Here is a 7,738-nt window from a genome sequence, read left to right as displayed (position 1 = left end):
CCCCACGAGCAGGGACCTTTAAAGTTCTCCGTTGCATCAAACCGTCTTCCCTAGGTAACGTTTGAGACCCAGACTCCATGATTCCTGCAGATATAAATGAGCAAAAGCTGTTCAATTGATTTTTGCAGAGGTTCCTCCCAGGATTTTCTTTGAAGAGAAGTGAAGATACTGTAGGATCTTCAATCTTTAATTGATGATGTTGTGGTATAAAACACACGTTTATAATATCATTCAAGCTTTAGTCTTCTCTCACACATGCGTCCATTCATGAGAAGCTGTGTCCTTCTTTTATAATCCTCGCCCATCCTTCCCTCATGACACAACCAAATCCCTGAATTAGCCCAGTGTCTGTGTGCGTCAATAGGATAACGCATAGACAGAGCAACAGAGGATCAGCTAAACCTAATCGTACAGTCAGACAGGTGAACATTAATTCTGTTCTGAGTCCTACAGAGGCTCAGTAATAAGGAGAAGGGATTGGACCAGCAGGAAGTCTTAAATTAATACTTTGGTTCATTAGAGATACACTGTAAACAAAAATGCAGCATGAAGTTAAAACAATTTGGTTTTGCAAGTGAATTTAACCTACTAATTTAAGTTTTGATTGGTAAGAAGTTGAAATAACGTATAAAATCAAGTTGAAGAAATTGTTTAACTTAATTTGTTTAGTAAAAGTAACATAACAATATATGTTGATTTGACAAAAAAGCAGCATTTTTTACAGTGTATCTGTAGTTTGGAAAAGTAAAAAGTAAAACACTGTAAAAAAAAAGATTTATTGGTTTAGCTTAAAACAGTAAGTTTGTTGCCTTAAAAAGTTTGAGTTCATTCAACAAAAAAAGTTTTGTAAAATTTGTTGTGTCAACTAATATTTTTGAGTTGAATTAACTCAAATTTTAGGAAACCAAGAAGCATGAATTAGTCAGTGTCAGATAATAAATACATTTAATTTAAATTTATCTTTAAAACAAATGTAATTCTAATTTTGCAAAACTGTATATCCTAGTTTATATATAGACATTGTGTCTGGTTGATCTCATTGATGGAGAACATTAGAGGTAATGTCAGCCACGGCCACGATGCTGTAAATAATCAGGTGTCCCAGGAAACACTACAGTCATCATTAGATCTGTAATCCTGTAATACGTGAGTGCATGTGCGTGCTTCCCACTTCTCACATTTAATTGTGTTACTGGTATTTTCCATTCCTCCTTAAGGGTGTCAAATCTGCACTGCTGTTGGCACCATAAAGTACAAATCCTAGTCACTTGTCAGTGTGATTTCAGTTAATAAACAGATTTTGATGAATGTTAACATAAATGTTATGATTTAGCTGTACCTGCACTGTAAAAATTCGGTGTTGCACTTACATTTTTAAGTTTTATCAATTTAAAATTACAATTAAGTTGTTAAAATTAATTGTAAATTAAAGTTCATTAAACTTAAAATATAGTGTGTGGTTTAAAGGGGACATTTCACAAGACTTCTTTAAGATGTCAAATAAATCATTGGTGTCCCCAAAGTACATGTGAATATCATATAATACCACAGCAAAAATGTGCAGTTTTTGGTTGTGTCTTTTTAAATGCAAATAAGTTGATCTCTGCACGAAATGGCAGTGCTGTGGTTGGATAATGCAGATTAAGGGGCAGTATTATTATAATAAGATCCCCTTCTGACATCACAAGAGGAGACAAATTGCAATTACCTATTTTTTCACTTGGAGCTCGCTGAGAATGGTTAACCAAAAATAAGTCACTGGGTTGTTCCTTTTTTTTTTTTTTTTACATTTTCTCTAGGTTGATAGAAGCACTTTGGAAATCATTATAGCACTTAAACATGGAAAAAGACAGAATTTAGTGATATGTCCCCTTTAAGCAAATTATTATCTGTTGCCTGGTTTTAAGTGGTGAAGCAGGCTGGTTTTAGAGGGTTTTTTTTAGGCTGGAAGACCAGCTTGAGCAGCTTTGCTAGGCTGGGAGGACCTGCTAAACCAGCAACTTCTCTCTTTAACCAGCTAAGATTTAGCCAAGCTAGTCAAGCTTCCAGCCTGGTAAAACCGGTTGGTAAAAGGTGGCAAAAAACCCTCTAAAACCAGCCTACTACCCCAGAGTGGGAGACCAGTCAACCTTAAGCTGGTTTTAGCTGTTTTTTTTCAGCAGGTAAAGTATTAATAGCCCAGTAATTGTATTCCACTATTTCTTCAAAATACTGCATGTATACTGTGAAGAGTATGCAAATTTCTCTATGCATATAATACCTTGTTGAACTGTCAAAACTGTCACTATACACTGATTCCTAATGATAAGCTTATAATAATGGTTTATAATGTAAGTATCTTACAATTAAATGTTTCAAACAGAGATGGGGATAATATTGCGGTTTGAAACTCAACGTGTTAATTCCACTTTCCACCAACAGATGTCACTCAATGTTAATCTATTCACCGAATGGTAAACCAGGGTTAAGCTTTCTGTATAACTGCAATGTTTTTAGAAGATCCTGTCAGTATGTGTGAATTTTGATTATGTTTTTGTGTATGTCACTCCTGTAAAAAACCGAACATGGTGTGTACATTACGTCATTAATATGTCAGACAACCCATCTTTAAACGTGGTGTGTTTGTGGCCTTTTGGATTATATTTATATTAGCTTGTTTCTAAAGGTCACCTTTCACATTGAACATCACAGCACAAAATGTGCATATCAAGTAACCCAAGTTTTCTCTATTTGATTATTTTGTTTAAAGCACAAATCATGAGTGGGCGTGGTTTCAGGGCCGTCGGCGTACAGGCCCCCACATTGAGAGCAGGGAATCCCCCCTATTTTTCAAAGATTTTATAACGTATTTTATTTTCTTGGCGGCATTTTTCATTCAAATTTAGCTTTGTGGTTATTATCATTTTTCTGTGGTGTGACAAACTGAAAACACATTTAATATCCGAATTACATGGACTTAAATGCAATATAGGTCGTGTTAAGCTTTTTCCGTGGTTTTGGCCTGTAACAACGTTGTGTCTGGACACTGCTGGGTTTTGACATCTGATCAAAGTTGGCCTAACATCAATTCCCAACCTTGGCTGATGTCAAGACACAACTTGGCTTGACATGAAAATCCAACATTGAAATGACGTAAAAATCCAAAGTTGATCTGATGTCAAAATACAACGCTGATCGGACGTCAAATTCCAACGATGATCCGACCTCAGAATCCAACAATGATCCGACGTCAGAATCCAACGTTGATCCGACATCATTATCCAACGTTGATCCGACATCAAGACCCAATGTTGATCCGACGTCAAGACCCAACGTTGATCTGCTGTCAGAATCCATTAGTTGATCCGACGTCAGAATCCAACGTTGATCCGATATCAAGATCCAACGTTGCTCCGACATCATAATCCAACATTGATCCGATGTCAAGACCCAATGTTGATCCAACGTCAAGTTGATCCGACGTCAAGACCCAACGTTGATATGATGTCAAGATCCAACGTTGATATGATGTCAAGATCTAACGTTGATATGATGTCAAGATCCAACGTTGATCCGACGTCAAGGTCCAACGTTGATCTGACGCCAGAATCCAACGTTAATCCGATTTTAAGACCCAACATTGATCTGATGTCAAGACCCAATGTTGATCCGACGTCAAGTTGATCCGACGTCAAGACCCAACGTTGATTCGATGTCAAGACCCAATGTTAATCCGATGTCAAGTTGATCCGACGTCAAGACCCAACGTTGATATGGCGTCAAGATCCAACGTTGATCCGACGTCAAAATCCAATGTTGATCCGACGTCAAAATTCCAACGTTGATCTGATGTCAAAATTCAACGTTAATCCGATGTCAAAATTCAACGTTGATCCGAAGTCAAGATCCAATGTTGATCCGACGTCAATATTCAATGTTAATCTGACATCAAAACCCAACGTTGATCCGACATCAACCCCACCTAATATAGGCTATCCTGCACTCAACTTATACATATTAATGTCCTATCTAGCCTTAAACTTTATATTTTGAAATAATTTATAAATTAGTTTCTGGCCTTTACACAAAAATAATTTATAAATCATACATTTGTGTTTAAATGTAGTAATGTGTTGCCATTTAGGGTTTTCTGCTATGTCATGGTGGGGACCCCCCATAAGACTTGATTCAGTTCGAGCACTGCCTATAACACAATTTTAAAGTTGGCATTTGTCACATTTGATTACACAGATATATTATTCTAACCTTTTCCAAGTAGCCAACTGTGCAATATTATATATTATTACATTTTATGCTGAGAACAGGTTTCTATTACAAATGCCATTATGAACCATCAGCCATTTATCATTAAAACCCTTACAAAATAATAATATGTTCAGAATAAGTGCAAAAGATGTCATGGGGGCGGTACCCTTTCAAAAAGTACACCTTTGTACTTTGCACCCACCCGTCCCAGTGACAGCTTTGGTACCTTTTCTCTTACAGTGGATTTGGTGATCTGTTGATGTCAGATAACATTCCCACCAATAGAACCCAACACATTACTAGCAGAGACCCACAGAGACCATTATAGTTTCCATTAAGCCAATACAATTCCCATTATATCCATTAACATTTCTGTGATGGTTTATTGTTTTTCATCAGGGTGTTTTCCCCTGCTGTTCGTGACCCTATCAGAACAGACTTGCTGCCCAGCAGCTAAACCAGAGACCTTTACTGTATATTGTACAGTACTGTGAAAGATCATAAAAAACTTAAATGATCAAATTTCTAATTTACATGTACTTATGCTGCTGCGTTTGTCTGAAATCTGGTAACAGGAATGTGGATTGGGTACTGTTATTGTTCTCTGAAGGCGATTTGATAGTTTCCTATGTTGTTTGTCTTTCATAATGGTTTCTACAGCAGCAGAGCTTTTGATTACAGATTCCTCATGGGTTCATCTTTCCTCTAATGGCTGATTGCTTTCTGCTTGCCAGCAGCCGTGAGTGTGTAAATAGTTTGGATGAAGGATACCAAGTGTACATATTTTTTGCAGATTTTTAAATGTTTTGAATGTTTCATCACAGAGAATGCATTGAAATATTGTGTTAAATTGTTCTCTGATATCTGCATGGAAGGTTTGTGGCTTTATTAAGTGCCAAAATATCCAGAGATGTCAATTTACAACCCTTGGATTTGCTTTTAAAATGAAATGGTCTATTATTACCTTATTTGAAAGAGTCATGAATAATAATGTTGCGCTCTGCACTGATTGGCTGTTTCATAGAGCAGCTTCTTCAGTAGCTCTGTTTGTGTGTAAACAGACCTTATGTTTGATCCGGTATCAGACGAAAATACAGATTTTGAAGAACAATCAATTGTTTGGAGATTGTTAATGGCCGTTTCTGATTGGTAAACTTGTGTTTTTTCATTATGGACCTGCAAAACGTAACTGTAACATCAATAGTAGACCTTCAGCCTAAACGCTAGCATATAGCATTAGCTAGCATATAGTGCTAACTCAGCAGTCACAACTTTGTTTTTAGCATCGTAACAACATTGTACTTAATTTAATGTGTAATTTAATGTTGGGGCGTACATCTCGACTGTAACATCACAGTCGGTGTTTTGTTTTTTCCAGCTGTCTTTTGCACTCACAAGGTTTACATAAGGGCTAGTTATAGTTGTGCGTAGGCGTAGCTGCGATGGCGTAGGTTCCGCGTCGGTTTTCATTTATACTTTTGCGTTGTTGTCCGCTTTGACGTGCAAACAAGCGCGCAGACCGCTGGTGGGCAGTATCTACGCGTGTAACCACAGTAGCAAGCACAACCGTCAATGAAGAAGAAGCTTGGCAAGTTAACCCACAAACGAAGAAGAAACATCAACTTGTTGTGTATGTTTTGAGAAGACCAGCAGTGTTGGAAATAAATAAACAGCGACTTTTGTTGCAGTTTGAGTTAAATCACTCCTCAACTTGGCTCTTCTTTTTTTTCACCGTCCCAAACGGAAATACTGATGCAGTTTTTTTTTTACCTGACGGGAGGGGTTCTGGTGGCCCAATCACAGTGCTTGCGGTCCGCGTAGATCTGAGGCGCTATTAAAAATTTTGCGAGGTGCACATCAGGCTACGCAGAGCTACGCACAGGCTACGGATAGAACTTACGCAAGACTATAAATCGGGCTTTAGAAGGAGGAAACAATCGCATTTGAGGCTCACGATACGTCATTACCAGCCCGTATTATTCATATATGCCTAGGTAAATACCTAGGTTTTCCTTTCAACAGCACCTTTAAAATTTTAGCGGGCGTTTAGATAACAACAAAATAATACAATGGTTTTAAAATTAGCACAATGTTTTGAATGAATTACAGTTTTGCATTACAGTGTAATAGGGGTAATAATAATCCCTTTCTTCCTGACAGGATTAGTGAGATTAACCCGTAAGATTATCCAGTAAGGTGCTTGCTTGATGTCATCACAAGCTTTGCTCAATTATAAAATAGCTTTGCTCATTCTTAAAGGTGCTCTAAGCGAATTGAAGCGTTTTAGACCATAAAACATTTTTTGTTACATACCGGAAACATCTCCTCACTATCTGCTTGCTGCCTGTCCGCTGATCAAACTGTAAAAAAACGCGATCTCTGTAGACAGCCCCGGCTTCACAAACGGCAATATCAACAAATGGCCAAACCTACAAACAGAAACCATAACAAAGTGTTCCAGCCAATAAACGACAAGAAGGATTTGGGGGTGGGGGTTGGGCGCGTTCATGAAAGCACGGAAGGGAGGGGGAGGGGGAGGAGGTAGCTACGCTCTGTCTGTTTGAAAACAGTTCAAACATCAACAGGAAGTGACGTCGCACATTATTCGCTTAGAGCGCCTTTAAGTCAGGGATGTTTCTAGGATACAGCATGTTTTATCTTTTAGTTTGACACTGTTGCCATTGTCACAACGGACAACAGGCCCCTAAAGGAACATATTGTCTATCATGAAATAGCTAACGATTAAATGTAAACTAAACAAGGAACCTACACCTTAGCTTGGGGGAAGTCTACTCCTTCACACCCACACTGACACAAACATGCACAGTTGACCCCAACAACTCATACAACATACAGGCAACCCACACAAAACTATCATTCAGACAGTGTCTTATGTTCGTAAATGTCGTGAGTGTATTACTCACTCTTTCATTTGAGTGTTTTTACTGTAAATGCATTATAAAGAATAGATGCCTGGATGTAACGACGCCTAAAATGAGTAGCACATGTAGACAAATAGCATCAATGGTTGTACACTATGGTACACTGTTAAAAATGTCTGTAGAAATGACAGTATTACTGGCAGCTGTTTGCCAGTAACTTACTGTAGATTTAAAAGTAAGCTGTTTACTGGTGATAGTTTGTACAAAATTAAATGAACATTAAATATTTTATTACAAAATAAAAACTAAAATAACACCCTCATGCAAAGCTTTCTACTACAGCCGTTTGTTTGTTACTGCGGAAACCAGAAATCTATTTTTTAATTAGCATAATGCTAATGACAGTTTAGTGGGACGTGTAATTGATTCACAAAATTACCAATAAATAAAATAGTAATGCTGCTTATATTTTGAGGTTAAATGTGTTTTTGACATTGGTTTCTATTTCATCTTGCTACTGATGGGCGCCACCTACAGTATACTCCAGTCCGGACATCAAGGGGTTAACACGTGACAAGATACGTTACACGCGCATTCTCCGGGCTCGTGCA

The sequence above is a fragment of the Paramisgurnus dabryanus genome, chromosome 4 (assembly GCF_030506205.2).
Source record: "Paramisgurnus dabryanus chromosome 4, PD_genome_1.1, whole genome shotgun sequence".
Classification (NCBI taxonomy): domain Eukaryota; kingdom Metazoa; phylum Chordata; class Actinopteri; order Cypriniformes; family Cobitidae; genus Paramisgurnus; species Paramisgurnus dabryanus.
This window is presented reverse-complemented; position numbering follows the sequence as displayed.